Source organism: Phocoena sinus, chromosome X (genome assembly GCF_008692025.1).
Source record: "Phocoena sinus isolate mPhoSin1 chromosome X, mPhoSin1.pri, whole genome shotgun sequence".
Lineage (NCBI taxonomy): Eukaryota > Metazoa > Chordata > Mammalia > Artiodactyla > Phocoenidae > Phocoena > Phocoena sinus.
This window is the reverse complement of record NC_045784.1, coordinates 63,493,713-63,508,270: the sequence shown is the minus strand read 5'-3', so window position 1 is coordinate 63,508,270 and position 14,558 is coordinate 63,493,713. Positions and strand designations below refer to the sequence as shown.

The 14,558-nt window shown below is 37.3% G+C and overlaps 1 long non-coding RNA gene across 6 annotated transcripts in view; it reads left to right on the top strand.

The window, feature by feature from the left end:
• LOC116747609 overlaps window positions 1-14,558 on the top strand; it is a 30,319-nt gene extending 15,761 nt beyond the window's left edge. The window contains exons 2-9 of one of the 6 annotated variants that reach the window (XR_004348082.1): window positions 1,437-1,524; window positions 3,687-3,783; window positions 3,893-4,030; window positions 5,117-5,258; window positions 5,531-5,853; window positions 6,244-6,375; window positions 7,500-9,099; window positions 14,196-14,558. This is a non-coding gene — a long non-coding RNA (uncharacterized LOC116747609). Of the gene's footprint in view, window positions 1-43; window positions 1,525-3,686; window positions 3,784-3,892; window positions 4,031-5,051; window positions 5,259-5,530; window positions 5,854-6,243; window positions 6,376-7,499; window positions 9,100-14,195 lie in introns of all 6 variants that reach the window. The other 5 variants (XR_004348079.1, XR_004348081.1, XR_004348083.1 and 2 more) reach the window with 5 other exon arrangements.

Genomic DNA, 14,558 nt, shown 5'->3' with positions numbered 1-14,558 from the left:
GTTATTAAGTAATCTTTTCCCTGTTCTGTTTTCTTTCTTTTAGATGCTACCCATAGAAAAGTCAGAGGGTCCTATAAGTCTCCTTCCATGTTTCTACCTCATCTGCAATTTATATATCACCATATGAGTTAACAAACAAAATAACAGAGTTAGTATTGTGTATCTGGCCCTATGCTCGGTTACACTGAAGTGAGGGGTAGAAATGATATAGTCCTATATAATCTCATCCCCAAGATGGTTGTCTTGTTAAAGGAGCTAATATAAGCACACTTGAAATAACTCTAGGATATGATAATCAAGTGCTGTCTTGTGTGAATTATAAGTTATAGAGCTTTAAAAAGGGAGCACACTAGGGTTTGAAGTTAATAGGATAAACTTAAGGGAGGTGGGTTAACTTTTTGTCTTTGGTCTAGGACGTGATTAATATTGCAGCCATCTGGGTAGTACAATTGGTTTATTTTAATGTCATTTGGTTTTTACCTCTTTTGGAGGCATGGAAAGTGATTAGAGATAAGGCCTAGCCAGTGTGTTTGGCTATATGCCAAGGCTGACAAATTGTTGATTGTTAATTGTTTGAAGCTTACGCTTTTCAAGCTCTAGGGATTGGGGGTATAAATCTGATATGTTAGATCTCTGCCCAAGAACAGATGAGAGTAGCAGTGTCTTTTTAGTTTGAGATATTTGTGGAACCTGTTTGGCAAGAGGGCAATGGAGAAGTATGTTTTATAAGAAAACCATGACCTCACCTACTTTATGATGAAGTTGATATGTTCTTTCCCCTCACCTTTTTCAACAGATACTTTGGTAAGCGAAAAAACTTAGCCTCTTTGATGTTAAACAAACACAAAGATCCAACTGAAAAATATTAACATCAAATTTGAAGCACTTTTCTGTGCATATACGTGTATCCCAGCAGGAGCAAGAAGAATCATACTAATGAGTTGGGCTTTTCTTACTGCCCATTTTAATTCATATCCGTATTTCCTAACAGCTTGTTTTCCCCCCTGCCAATGCCTAAAGACATTATTTGTCTGACCGATTGGAGATAATATACGGATGGTCCTGAGCCTTCTTGGAAACGTGGTCTATGCCATTGTTTCTCAAACTGAAGTAACTTGTCAGGATTCAACACCTTTTAAAGAAACAAATTTTTTTTGAGATCCTAAAGAATATGTGTTTTGAGGAACACTGACTTAAAGTTATTTGCAATATAAACATGTTTTCCAATTTCAAGATATCTTTGTCAAGATATATAATTTTTAAAATAATTTATGTAGAACTTGGGAATCCATGAGAATATATCCATAAACCCCCAGGGATCTTATCACCCCAATTTGAGAAACACTGGTCTATGCTTATGAAATCTGTTATTGCTGCTAATCAAATTATCATTCAATATTAATATACAACTATATTTATTGGAATTTGTTTTAAAGGGATGAATTCTGAGCTGGTACCCCCACTCAAGAGGAAGGATGGATCGATTTTAGGTGGATTGAAGCCTGCCCTAGACAGCATCCAAAGGTTAATCTTGGAGTTGTATTTCAGTTCATTGCTTGAAATAAAATCTCTAGCAGTTGTAGAAAGGGATGCTCTGGGAATGTGGGCATCTTCAAACTTGCGATAATCCTTATGCAACAAATATTTATTGGACCAGGCACTGGAATAAATAGCAAAACCAAAGACATAGTTCCTGTCCAGGAATTTGCTATCTCATGGAGGATGCAGAAATGAACAAATCATTATGGTGTTGGGCAATTTGATGAGTACCATAAAAAGTTTGGGAAATTCTGTTGGGCATAGAGGAAGAAGAGTAGGGGAAAAACACTCTTACTAAGCAAAGTGATAGCAAGGGGAAAATGCAAGGTGTGCCTACGGAGCACCTTGATCAGTTGGGTCAGGAGCTGTGTAAGCTGAGGGCTTACAGGCACTACTCCAGTATTCCTTACTTTTTACAAATGCATTTTAATGAAGCACTAGTTTTCTTGGATGGAGTGAATCACTATTCTTTTTCATGGGTTTGGGGGTAGAAGGAGTGAGATGCTGGCAAAATTATGAAAAAGTTCTGAACCGGGAATAAGAACACAGCTTTTGGTCCTGGCTCTGACTTTGGATCAAATCACCATCCATCTCAACTTCAGTGTCAAGGACTGCTGATGAATTAAGACAGGGACTTGAATTAAATACCTCAACCCCTGAAAATTACATTTTATCATTTTCAAAGGATGAAGAAAGGAAGCACTTAAAATTTTTTGTCATTTCTCTAAATGGTTATTGTGATTTCTGATTTTCCTCCTTATAGAACCTTAATATATAGGATTGGAGAGAGTTTTCTGACCCTGGTTTTGTGTGTCTTTTCCTATAACCCCCTTGAGCTTTTCTACTATCTTTCTGTAGCTTATCTATACATTTCTCTAACCACCTCCCTAGATTATAGAAGATCTTAAGACCCAGGGCTGCTATGATATAATTTCTTTTCAGGGTAGCTGGGCCCTGATCATCAAATGTACACCTGGATGGGAGTTTGTGACTTGAAGTAAAGAATTAAAAGTTGATCTGTGGCGGCTGCTAAAATATTATATGTGAAAGCGTCCTGGGAAAATTTTTTTTAGCAGCTTAAAGAGAAGGAAACTGATATCTGAACTTAACTAACTGTTCCACCAAACCTTATAAGCTCTGATGGCAAAGAGTATAGTTGTGTATGGTTAAACAGAGTTAATGCCTTCTTCTGCCTCAAGTCTTAAGGACTCATTTGGAAGAAAACTATTTTCCCGCTACCATATTTTTGGCTACAGACAATTAGCACTTAACACTGGTGTCTTTCAAAATCTAACTCAAGTTGGATCTCAAGTATTTGTATGAAACTTAGCTGACATGCTAAATTTAACGAAACTAGAGGGCTTTGATGCTAAAGTAGCCATACTCAGTAAATATGTTTCAGAGTGGCTCAGAAGACCTGGAGAGACTGAGCAGTTGTTTCCTTTTAGGTACCTTAACTAAGCAGTGTATAAATGAATTTGAGCTTGGATTCATTAATTTTAAGATTCTCTGGGTAAATTTGATTGCATATGGATTGTCCACTCAACTATCATTAATGGAGTTTCAAGAAGGAGCCTGAGTAGATATGTATAAATATGTATGAACTGCCATGTTTAACTAGAAGGCTTTACTTAGCAATGAAGTATCTAATCTTAGGTTAAGTAAGTATGGGGAAGGATGTTACCAAAAGACTTTGAAGCTTGTTCTCATATTGGGAACATCATAGAATACCAGTTTAGCTTTATTGGACATCTTATCTAGAGAATAGAGTTGAATAAGTGATCTTTCACAGACTAGGATTTGTTTGATATTGACACAAATGTCCTTATAATATGGTAATTCTTGATCAGGGATCTGGAAGCCATACCTTGTGCTTTCCACACCATACCATAACATAAAAAGTGCTTTCAAGATTGCAAACCTGACTTAGACCTGTTTCAGTGAGCTCCTATCCTATAGTAAGGGCAGGTAGCCAATTATTAAAAATGGTCAAGGCAATTGTACTTCCAGGCAGTAGTAGAAATTGCTCTGCTACCTTGTATCTTGAAGTATTTTCAGCATCTTTAGGCCACAAATTTAGTCAGCCCTTAAGGTGGCTATTGGTTTGACCCATATTTTCATTTAGTTCTTTTTCTATACTTGTCTAGTCCTTCTGTGATACTGCCAGTGCTTGCCATTACAGGACCTTAAGGAGACAACAGGCTAGAGAGGAGAGACAGGAGACACCTGTATCTAATGCTTCAGGTTAATGCTTCTTAATGGCTTTTTTTTTGTTTTGTTTTGTTTTGTTTGATTGTTGTTGAGGTTTCCTCAGCAGTTTTGTATCTTACTGAGCCCTGTCTTTCTTCTCAAGGACATTCTGAGCATGTGAGACCTGAGGAACTGCAAGCAGCTTTAAGAAGCTCTACATTCAACAGGTCTTTCCTTTTGAGAATCTGGATAAGCTCCAACCAATCAAAGAGGATGGCTTGCCGGCTCCCTGGAGAAAAAGGTAGTGTAAGGAGCTTATTATTGTGTGAATTCTGTCTTTGGGTTTAAGGGCTTTAACTTCCTGCACTTCTCCTTTTTAAAACAGAACATGGACCAGTTTTCATCAATTTCTATACAGTTTTTAATTTTTTTTCTTTTTGGGCATAAGGGTAGAATAACAGAGACCCAAGGGCCTGTGTAAGCTACTTATTGGACCCCTAGCATTCTGTACCTTGTTTTTCCTTTTGCATAGATTTGCTTAGTTATTGTAATAACTGGGGTTTTGTACACCTGTAGCCATTCTTGATTTTTCTGAATATCCTGGCACTTTGGTGGTGCCTCATTTTTATAAGCTGTTCAAGAAATGTACCATGTAGACTGAGTAGAAAACAGTTCTGTTTACCTTGGCAATGCTCCAGCATCTTACTACTTAATACACAAATTAAAAGAGGGGAATGCTACAAAACTAGGTGAGAGAGAGGCACTTTGGTTGAGATAGATTGCCCAGTTCTTAAGATAGATAGTACTTTATAAAAGAAACCTGAGGCAATGTGAAGAAGAATTCTTACAGAACTCATACAGTCAGACCACATTGGAGCTTTTCTAAAGTGTCTTGATGGCTCTCTTGGTTGAGAAAGCTTTAGCTTCTCCTTTTATTATTTTCAGCCCCTTAATTTCTTGACCTCCATTGTATTTTATGAGAATACCAGGACATTAAAAATCCACACTCTCTAGAGGACTGTTCATCAGTGGAGACTGGCGACTAAAACACAATACGGGAATTTTGGTAATTATTCAGCTCTAAATTGCTCTTGGAGATGAGGGGAAGTACAAGGAATGGAGCTTGAATGAGTAGAAGAATTTGCATGTTGTTAGACTGGTAGCTAGAAAATAGAGTTCTACATAGTTCTAAATCTCCAGTCCTCAATCCATCTGAAGAAAATGGTAGACATAGTTTAATTTAACCCCTAGTTACTCATTGGGGCAGACTTTCCCAGTGTACTGCATTTAAGTAATTTATTTTTCTTTTATCTCTTCTCCAGATCTTCCTCAGAAGAGGCTTGTTGCTTTACAGTGTTAATGACCCATTCCCTTTGACGATCCCTAGGTGGAGATGGGGCATGAGGATCCTCCAAGGGAAAAACTCACTATCACTGAGCAACAACCCTAGGCCAGGAGGTTCTACCAAGATTCTTTCCTGGGCCCAGTTAGGAGGATGAAATCTCAAGACAACCACCACACATCCAGAGGTGAGTAAGCTGTCCCTAAAAGCATAATAAATAGTCTTTAATTTCTTGTTTTTCAGTATTCATTGCACTTAGCTTTCCATTTAGATTATTTTCATCATTGTCAACTATGTCTGCTTTGGTAAAAACTGCTTCTAATTAACCTGGGAAGCAACTGGGTGTGACATGGGTGAAAATGATGATGTGAAGAGAATAGCAGGCTGTATGAGTTAGGGTGTTTAGGGTGGGACTGTAGCATGTGGTAGAGCCTTTCAGCTAAATTTTTTTTCTTTTAGGAGAACATGGACAACAACTGCCACATCTGTGACATTGATCATGGGCAGATCATCATTCTGGACCCTCTGGTCTCCAAAGTCTCCCTTGAGGCCCTGTTGGAGAACTTTGCCAATCATTTACGTACTTCAAGATGCCTTGGGATAGCTGTTGGACAAAACAAAAAACAAGCTGTTTGAGAAGATAAAACAGAGCTGTGTCTTTTTATGCTGTGCCTGCTAATTGACAGAAACTTCACAACTATGAGTGGGAATGTGACTAGAAGTGGCACAAAGTTATCTATCGTCAGGCTGGATCTAAAGAACTAGCACCCTGCGTATTCTAGGTCAGTGATGAGAGAGGGTGGTTAGGGGGATGTAGGTTGGGAGATAGAGGTAACTGTTCAGTGTAGTAAGTCCTGATTGTACAGGCTTTATACTGATTACTATCCAACTAAAGGAATAAGGCTGTGATTGATGGTGTTGTTTCCAGTGGCTCACCAAGTGTTATTAGGCAAGACATTTTCCTATTTATGCCATAGTTTCCTATTCTGTTGAATGAGGCAGTTGTGTTAGTTTTATCTCTAAAGACATAAAAGCTTCAACTTTATACTTTTCTAAGCTCCGTAGAGATACTTTCTATAGCTCATTAATTTGAATCTTCCCATAACTCTAGCACAGTACTCAGTTAATACTTCTTTATGGCATTTACATGGTTTCCTTCTTGTTTTTTGTAGCTCCTGATTGTTCCCTTCATATCTGTCCAATCATTATCTTTCCCAGAAGCAGTGCAAAGAGCAAGACATTTGAACACACCAAAGGAAGATCAACATGCCTGGCACTCTAGAATTTTAGAATAGCAGAATGAGGTAAGTTGGTGGTGGCGTAATCTTGTGAGGATCACTTTAGAGCTAATAGCTGTTTGTTGGAGGTTTGTATGGGATGGGGTATGGTGATCTAATGTGCAAGGGGAGCTGAATGTGAGATGGGAGGATGACCAGTAATCTACTTGCTAATTGGTTTCCCTGAAGCAACTCAAAGATGATATAGTCTGTCTACCAGTTGTGTCACAGGGTAATTTAGTTTTACCTTGTCTGTTCTTTATCTTCACTGCATAAATCTTTTGCCACCCTTAGAGGCCTAAACATATAGAAACTTAAACCAAAAAAGTTTTTGTTTTTTGCTGAAAGGGTGGGCCTTTCTCACCTCTTTTTGTGAGAGAATCTGCAGTTAAGGTTTAGTGTTAAGGAAAACCCAGTCCCTGAAGCTGCCATTATAATTGTGAAGGGTGTGAAAATCAAGTCAGTTTTATAAGGGATGGGGAAAGGTGAAGATATAAAATGAGAGGGTTAACTAGGTGCTCTCTAAGGGCCCTTTATTATAATATTCACTCACCTGTGGCACCTCATTTGGCTCTCCTGGAAATCCTAGGAAACAGTTGTAACAGAATGTTAAGAGGCACATACTGTGTTTAAATCCTCTGCCACTCATTAGGTGAACAGCCTTTGGCAATTTAGATTCTGATTAGACTTGTCTGTTTGTGAAGGTTAAATGAAATCATGTATATAAAGAGCTTAGTACAGTGCCTAGCACATGGTAGGTTAAAGGTAAAAGGTAACCTAAGAAGTTTCATAAGTTCATTTGACACAATACAAGTGACCACTAATACCATCTAGTGGCACAGAGTTGGTGTGGTTTGGTCCTATGTAAGAAATTCCTAAGTTAAAAGTTTAAGTAGAAGAGTATCTGTGTTGTTGGTGATTGTTGTTGTTCTTATACTGTTATTATAATTATTATTGTTAGTAGTAATATAAATAGTATTGGCACTTATAATAGATTATTGCAATTATTAATGCACTTTTTTGTTTTCTTTTGTTGTCTTCTCTTTGTGATGCTTCTTGTGCCTACCATGCTCCTCACTGTATTTTGTCTCTTCTATTTCTTATCCTCTTCCACTGAATGTCTGCCTTTGCTTATCTTTTAAACTCATAAGTGTGTCTTTGTTTGCTTATCTATTTCTTCCTTGAATGTCTTTGATCTTTCTCCTCTAACTAAAGGGTGTCTTACCCATTTCCATGATTCTCTTACTAGTTTCTTCTCTGTATATCTTTGTCTCATTTTCTTTCTTGTACCCAAGAGTGGTCTGTGTCTTGTCTTAGATGTCTCTCTCTAGTTTTTTCATTTTGTTACTGATTCTCCTTGCTCTCCTAGATCTGGCTCTTCTTTCACTGCTCGTCTCTTTGTGTCTCTTGAGTCACATGCTGTGTGCCTTTTGCTCATTTCTTGCTATGCCTACCTCTCTTCTTTTTCTCTTTGTGAACTGTTTGTCACCCCCTCCCCTTGATGGTTTGACATTTCACCTTTTCTGATACTGGCCACCCTTCTGCTGTTTCTACTCTTTATCTTGCATTGCTCTTCTCTACATATTCTTTCTGCCTCTCTTGGGCCATTTTCTCTTTTTTTCCTGCTTTGTGTGCCCCAGTGTCTCTTTGTTCTTTGTGATTTTCCATGTCAGCATTCATCTCTGTGTTCTCTTATTTCTTCTCTGCTTTGCCTTTCTACTTACCTTTGAGTATTTCAGTCTCTTCTTGAGTCTGTGTCTCCCCCACTTTGATTTCATGCAGTCCTCTCTCCTTGCATATTCTTTGTGCGTGTGTGTGTGCATGCTTTTGTGTGTGTGTGTGTTTGTAACAAAGGGGACTCTTAACCCCTTCCTAATAGGTGCAGAGTGTCAGCTATCAAAAGAGCTGTTCCTTATGCCAGGCCGCCTGTGAGATGATCCAAGACCAATAAAAGGCCCAAAGGTCTAGACTGGAGTTGGACGGAAGACTCAAGTCTCAGTGAGACAGAAGGCCAAAAACCCAGGATGGGATGAAAAGCCTTCGCTTGAAGACCTATGACCCAAAAATGGAAGGGCCCAAGCACACATAAAGACCCAGAACTCAAGCCTGTCTATACAGACAGAAGGCCCAAGAGAGACAGATATCTCCAGACTAAGTTAGGCGGGAAGCTGGAGGCCCATGACCCAGAATCCAGGAAGGATAGAAGCCCCAAGACCAAAGGAAATTCCAAGATGAGAACCCCAAACCACAGCTCTTTTCTATTGTTCTCCTCCCTACTCTTGGACATTTTCAGTTCTCCCTTTCCTGTTCTCATATCTCCATTTAAACCCACTTCTTTTGAGATGTCATTTTTGATGTTGCTGCTACTTTAAAGAAACACACCTTTAGATCAGTAATATTATGCCTGGGCCAGTCTTAAGCCAGTTTTTATCGCACTTTTAAGCCATTTATTAAGGTTTTGGTGTTTTGCAAAGTTCCATTTCTCTTCACCTCCTCTCCACTTGAGAGGGATACATAGGTGACTTTATATTTCAGTCCCCTCTTTCCTCAGAAGCTCTAGGCTGATGAGAGAAGTAAAGCATCAGGTTACTGAGTGGAAAAGAAGTGCCAGGCTATCTAGAGAAAATGAGAAGAGATGCTCCAGGCCAATGAGAAGAACTAGACAAGAAATACACAGATGTGCCAGCTTGCTGAGAAGTGCCAGCTTGCTGAGAAGCACCAGCCAGCAACATGTTACTTCTTTGAGCTTGGGTGAGCAGGATTCCTGAGGTTTGGGGTTCCTACTGATAGTTATGAAAAAGGAGGATTGGGCCTGGGAAAGAGTGAGGCCCCAAGGAGGCAGCCTGAACTCCCTGCTCATAGTAGTGGCCTAATAATGTGGTAAACTGTACCAATCCTGCCCCTGGGTTTAATACCTACCTCTAGGCATAAAGATGAGAGAAGCTGGGAATATTTAGGAGGTTTAATCCCTTCCTTGATATTTTTCCTCTTACCATGAGGAAAGGTAATTTTAATGATTGAGAATATATATGAAAGCACTGTAAAACACAGAAAAAAAGCAAGGCATTCTCATTAATGGTGTATTGGCATCCATGCACAGTTAACATTTGAAAATGCACTGTCAGTTGTGAAGCATTATGTAAATCGGGGTCATCACACCCTTTCTGAAAGGGTCGGATGGTAAATATTGTAGGTTTTACGGGCCATTTGGTCTCTGTTGCTTTTTTTAAAAACAAGTGAATTTGGTCTGTGGGCCACAGTTTATCACCCCTGATGTAATTGCCAGGGACTGTGTGCTGAACAATATTAATTTCCTTCTGTGTGCCTGTCCCTGTGTTAGACACTAAAGATGCAATGACTATGATTATATCTAGGTGATCTGAAGAAAAATATGTGAATGTGAGTTGTAAACTATAAAGCACTTTAAAGACTTACAAGTTTCAGTTGATGAATGAACATTGATTACATAGTATATACATTCTAGGCACTGTAGATACAAGGAATAAAAGAAGCATGAATAAAGTGCTTTGTCAAAAGTATGTAATACTGTACAGATATTAGGAATTAAGTGTTTGATAAATGAACAATTCATGTATTTCTGGCCATTGTGTTTCTGTGGCTATGGTGATTTTGAGTAAAAATACAGTATTCCAAGTCGCAGAAGAGAAAACATAAAAACTGCTTTTAAACTATAAAATACACTGGAAATACAAGGGATTTAAGCTATTGTGATCACTTATAATGTGCCAGATACCATGCTAGGCACTACAGATGTCAAAGGGAAAAAAATGTTCTCATTATAGAACAATTAAAATTTTTAGATAGGCAATACATATTAAAGTGCTTTGTACTAAAGCACTGTATAAATACCAATGGGCTATATGTTTATGATGAATGAATAAGTATTAAGTGCCTTATATGTACCAGCTATTGTTTCAGGTACTATGAAATCCAAGATAATGCTCCCAAGTAATAAGAGGGAGGTTTATGTCCTATACTATTTGGATGTAAAAATTAGATCTTGCTTATTTTAATCAATAAAGACTTTACTGGTGATATCAAATTAAATTATTACCAGTATATTTTCCCTGGTAGCAGGAAAATGTAATGAATGAGATTGAGCTTTCTAACTATAACGTGCTGTATAAATATAAGACATTAGATGTTTTCTATGTGAACAAACTTATGTGAGACAGGCATGGTCTCTACAAAATTCTCATTGTGTGCTTGACCCATATGAGAAAGGTGGTATAAATAGTTATACAAACTGAGGGTTTAAATGCTTGTTAAATGAATGGATTATTAATATCAGTTGCCTGCTATGTGAACTCACTGTTATAGGCATAAAGAGATATACAAATTTATCATTTTATTGTGCCTAAAGCTGAGAATAAGGCAATGTTAGCATTTTGTGGACTCTAAAGCACCATATAAATGTAACTGTTGATTTTTTCATTTGGTGTGCCTAGTACTAGGTTTACAAAATTATATCACAGTTACTATACCATGAAAAAAAGTCAAAAAATTTGAGGAAGGATTGTTAACTATTGAACATTTTTATATGTAAAGGATTAGATATCTGATGAATGCAAGACTGGATAATAATTATTATGTGCCAGTCTCCTTGATAAGCATCAGGGATATGAAGATAGTCCATCTTTACTGTGTTCTGGGCAGCAGAAGGTAATGTATAAAATCAATTTGTAAGTCTTAAACTGGCATATATAAATATATAAGCCATATCTGCTGAATGGACATTGATTACTTACTCTCTCTTATTCCCAGAGATAGCAACTGGGGATGCAAAAATTCACCGTCATTATTATTGAATTACACACAGATTATTATAGATCTGTGTGTAAATTTTACAAAGCCTACTGTTCTATACAGATATAAGGAATTAACTGTTGGCTTAATGAATGATTACTGATTCCTTTCTATGAGGCTCAGAACTGCACATGCACTAGGATATAAAAATGATGTTATCCTTATCAGATGGTCACAGGAGGAAATGAGGTAACAGGTGTGGGAATCCAGACTGAAAGTTACTTAACCACTGCCAAGCCTATTTGATGAAATTTAAAAACATGGGCAAAATGGAATTGTGCAAGGCAGTATGCTGAATGCTGAGCTAGGTGGAAAGATAAAATCTATACCAGAAGGCTACTTGCTCCCTGTCCTGACCAAAGAAATGGGAATTTTTTTTTTTTAAAGCAAGGTGTTATGGTTCTCCATTGGTCTTTTAAATGCTGAAGATGGAGGTGAATTAGATCCACCCTGGCCTGGCTTAGAGACATTAAAGGAGTAAAAAATGGCTCAGGTTGGCTTTTAGATTAATTTGATTAACAGAGCATCTTTTATGTGGAATACATCATTCTAGGTCCTGAACATAACAGAATTGAAATGGGCCTAGTCTAAAGGGCATTAGATAGATCACAGATCATAGCTGAAGATCCAGAAACACCTTTGATTTTTGAGTAAATACTTGAGTTCCTGTTCTCTGGATGAATTAGTAGATTAAGTCTGGTCCAGAAAACCTATTGACTTGTCTTGGAGATTGAAAAAATAGGAAAAAAAAAAAAAGATATGGTTCTTTCAATATAAAATGAAGACATTTTTCCTGGCTCTAGAAAGTCCCAATGTCACTTGCTCATTGACCTAGCTTGAAGCCAGAAGACTGATAAAAGGCCTTAGGGTTTGTCCTTTAATTCTTTAACATTCTGCTTTTATTATAGTTAAATTAAGATGAGAATTAAGATGAAACAACTAGTTTTAAAAGTATTTGCTCATTGGCTTCATAAGTCAGGAAGCCACTTAACAAAAAAGATTCTTCCTAAATTTTCCATATTTTGTAAATTATTCACTTGAATGAAATACTGTTCTGCTGAGGAGAATGAAGAGATTTAAAAGACCTAGACCAAAATACACTTTAATCTAACTAGCTTATGGAGGAAACACAAGAGCAAATTTAATAAGAGACTGCAGTTCTTTCATTAGTTGAAAAAACTTCATTGAGCAGCTGTGATATTAAGACACTGAGATGGAATGATTAATTAGATCACCTTCTCTTTGGCATGTTTTGTAGAGTAGGAATAAGAGAGCTTTTTAGTTATTCATTCATACAAACATTGAAGAAGGTGATGCTAAATGAAATTGATCTGGTACAAAATGCACTTGGAGATTCAATTATAAAAAACAAGAAATTGAGTGAAACTCTTCATTGAATAGAAGTGTCTATTCTATTTCAGATCTTGACTGAAAGACACTTGCTTGGCTTGGAAATTGGAATATAAGAGGAGAGGTTACTGTTCATTCATTTTTTTCATTTATTCATTCACTCTACAAGTACGTTTGAGTGCCTATTGTGTATAAGCTCCTTAGCTAGGTTCTCAGTTGGCCCCAGAGACATGAAAAAATGAATACCTTCCCAGAGAACTTTTAAAACTTGCCTCTTGGTCTGTTTTCTGGTTAGGGGTATGGCTTAGTTCCTCAATAATAATGTGTGGTTTAATTCCTACTCCATATTTCTTCTACCACTCTGGCCACTACAATAAGCAAGGGTTTCTACTGAGCTTGCTCCTTAAGTTGCAGGAACCTTCCTTATAATAAACACTTCAGTTTTCCTAACCCATCCCTCATGAAAAATGGCTGTGACTGTTGGTGGGCAGAAAGAGGGATGAAAAACAACTGATTCCCAAACCTCAGTCTCATTGGTACAAACCTCAGTCTCATTGGTACCAGCCTTGGGGAACCACTCATACTTAAGCCACAATTGGTTTTGAAACAACACAGGTTTTGTCTATTTTCAATTCTTTACCTTTTACATTCTAACAAATATACACTGCCTAAATAGATCTCTTTAAAAAACAATCCTCTGGTAGTACTTAGCAAGTTTGGAGATGGAGACATGATTTCTGTTTTGCAACAGCTTCTCAACTTACAACTTAGAAATCGTTTCCTTTTTACCAGCAAAACCTGATTAAGAAAAGACTTATTATAATTAAATAATGCAGTGAATGAAAATAGGTTAACAATTTACCATGCTTAAGTTTTAAGAATGATAAAAATTGGAAGTAATTGGCAAAAATTGGACGGAAAAATTACCAAAAAAATTAAAAAATCTTCTATATCTAGGCCCAAATGGGTTTTGGCCTTTTCTATTTTTTAAATCACTCACAGAGGGTGGGATAGGAGGAAGAGTGAAAGAAAAGGTCAAACCTGATTCTAAAAAGGGTTGGTCTTAAAAGCATTGCTACCTCCGAATCTAACTCGGGGATTGCTGTTTTTAGTTTAATGCAATTCCAGTAATTGGTCACTGTTGAGATGAGGACAAAGTCCTTTGTCCCCACTCATTTCTGTAAGTTTTTGAGAAACAATTTTTTGTTTAATGGTTATTGATTAAGCCTTGGGTTAGATAATTATGGAATTTATTAATTAAATCTATGTTACCTCTCCATCATAAGGTAGTCTTAAAGCTAAAGTCAAAATTCACTGCAGAGGAACAGGACTTTATTGTTCACTATAATTCTTACATACTTTCAAACCATCTAAACTTTAGTTTACATGGCAAGCCAACAATAACATAAGTAAATGGAGAAGGAAATAGATGAATGGCAAAAGATAGTTGCTGGAGGGAGCAAATTTGAAAAGGATTTGAAGGTGATGTTTCTAGTTTTTGCTTTGTACATTTTAATTTAATCATCAGGTATATCTGACATGTTAATAATGTTTGGTGTTTAATATGTGCTATTAGCTGGATTCAGTAACTCCCCTTTCTTCAGATGGGGGTGGGGGTGCATTATTGGAAAGTAGAAAGGAGAAAGTAACTAAGAGCCTTCCTTTCACAGTTTCTGGCATCCCAAGACTACCACTACTGCTAAACAAGAATAAGAGAACATGCTATCATCTGATTTTTGTGGCATAAATGAAGTTGTGAAAAAATCATTTTTTACAAAGGAAATGGCTTCATCTTTATCCTTCTACCTCAAAGGGAATCTATGCCAAAATGCTCCGATGAATGGAAGGCACACTTGGACTTGTGAACTGAAGTGAAACGCAGAATCTCTGAGCCATGGCTGTTTTGAAGATCGAAAAGTCTTGTTCAGCATGGGTGACCAGCAAAAAAGCAATCTAGAGCTGTCTGTATGTCACAACTGAGACAAATTGGGGAGTTTAATGCCAAATAAAAATGTACTGTTTTGAAAACTTTG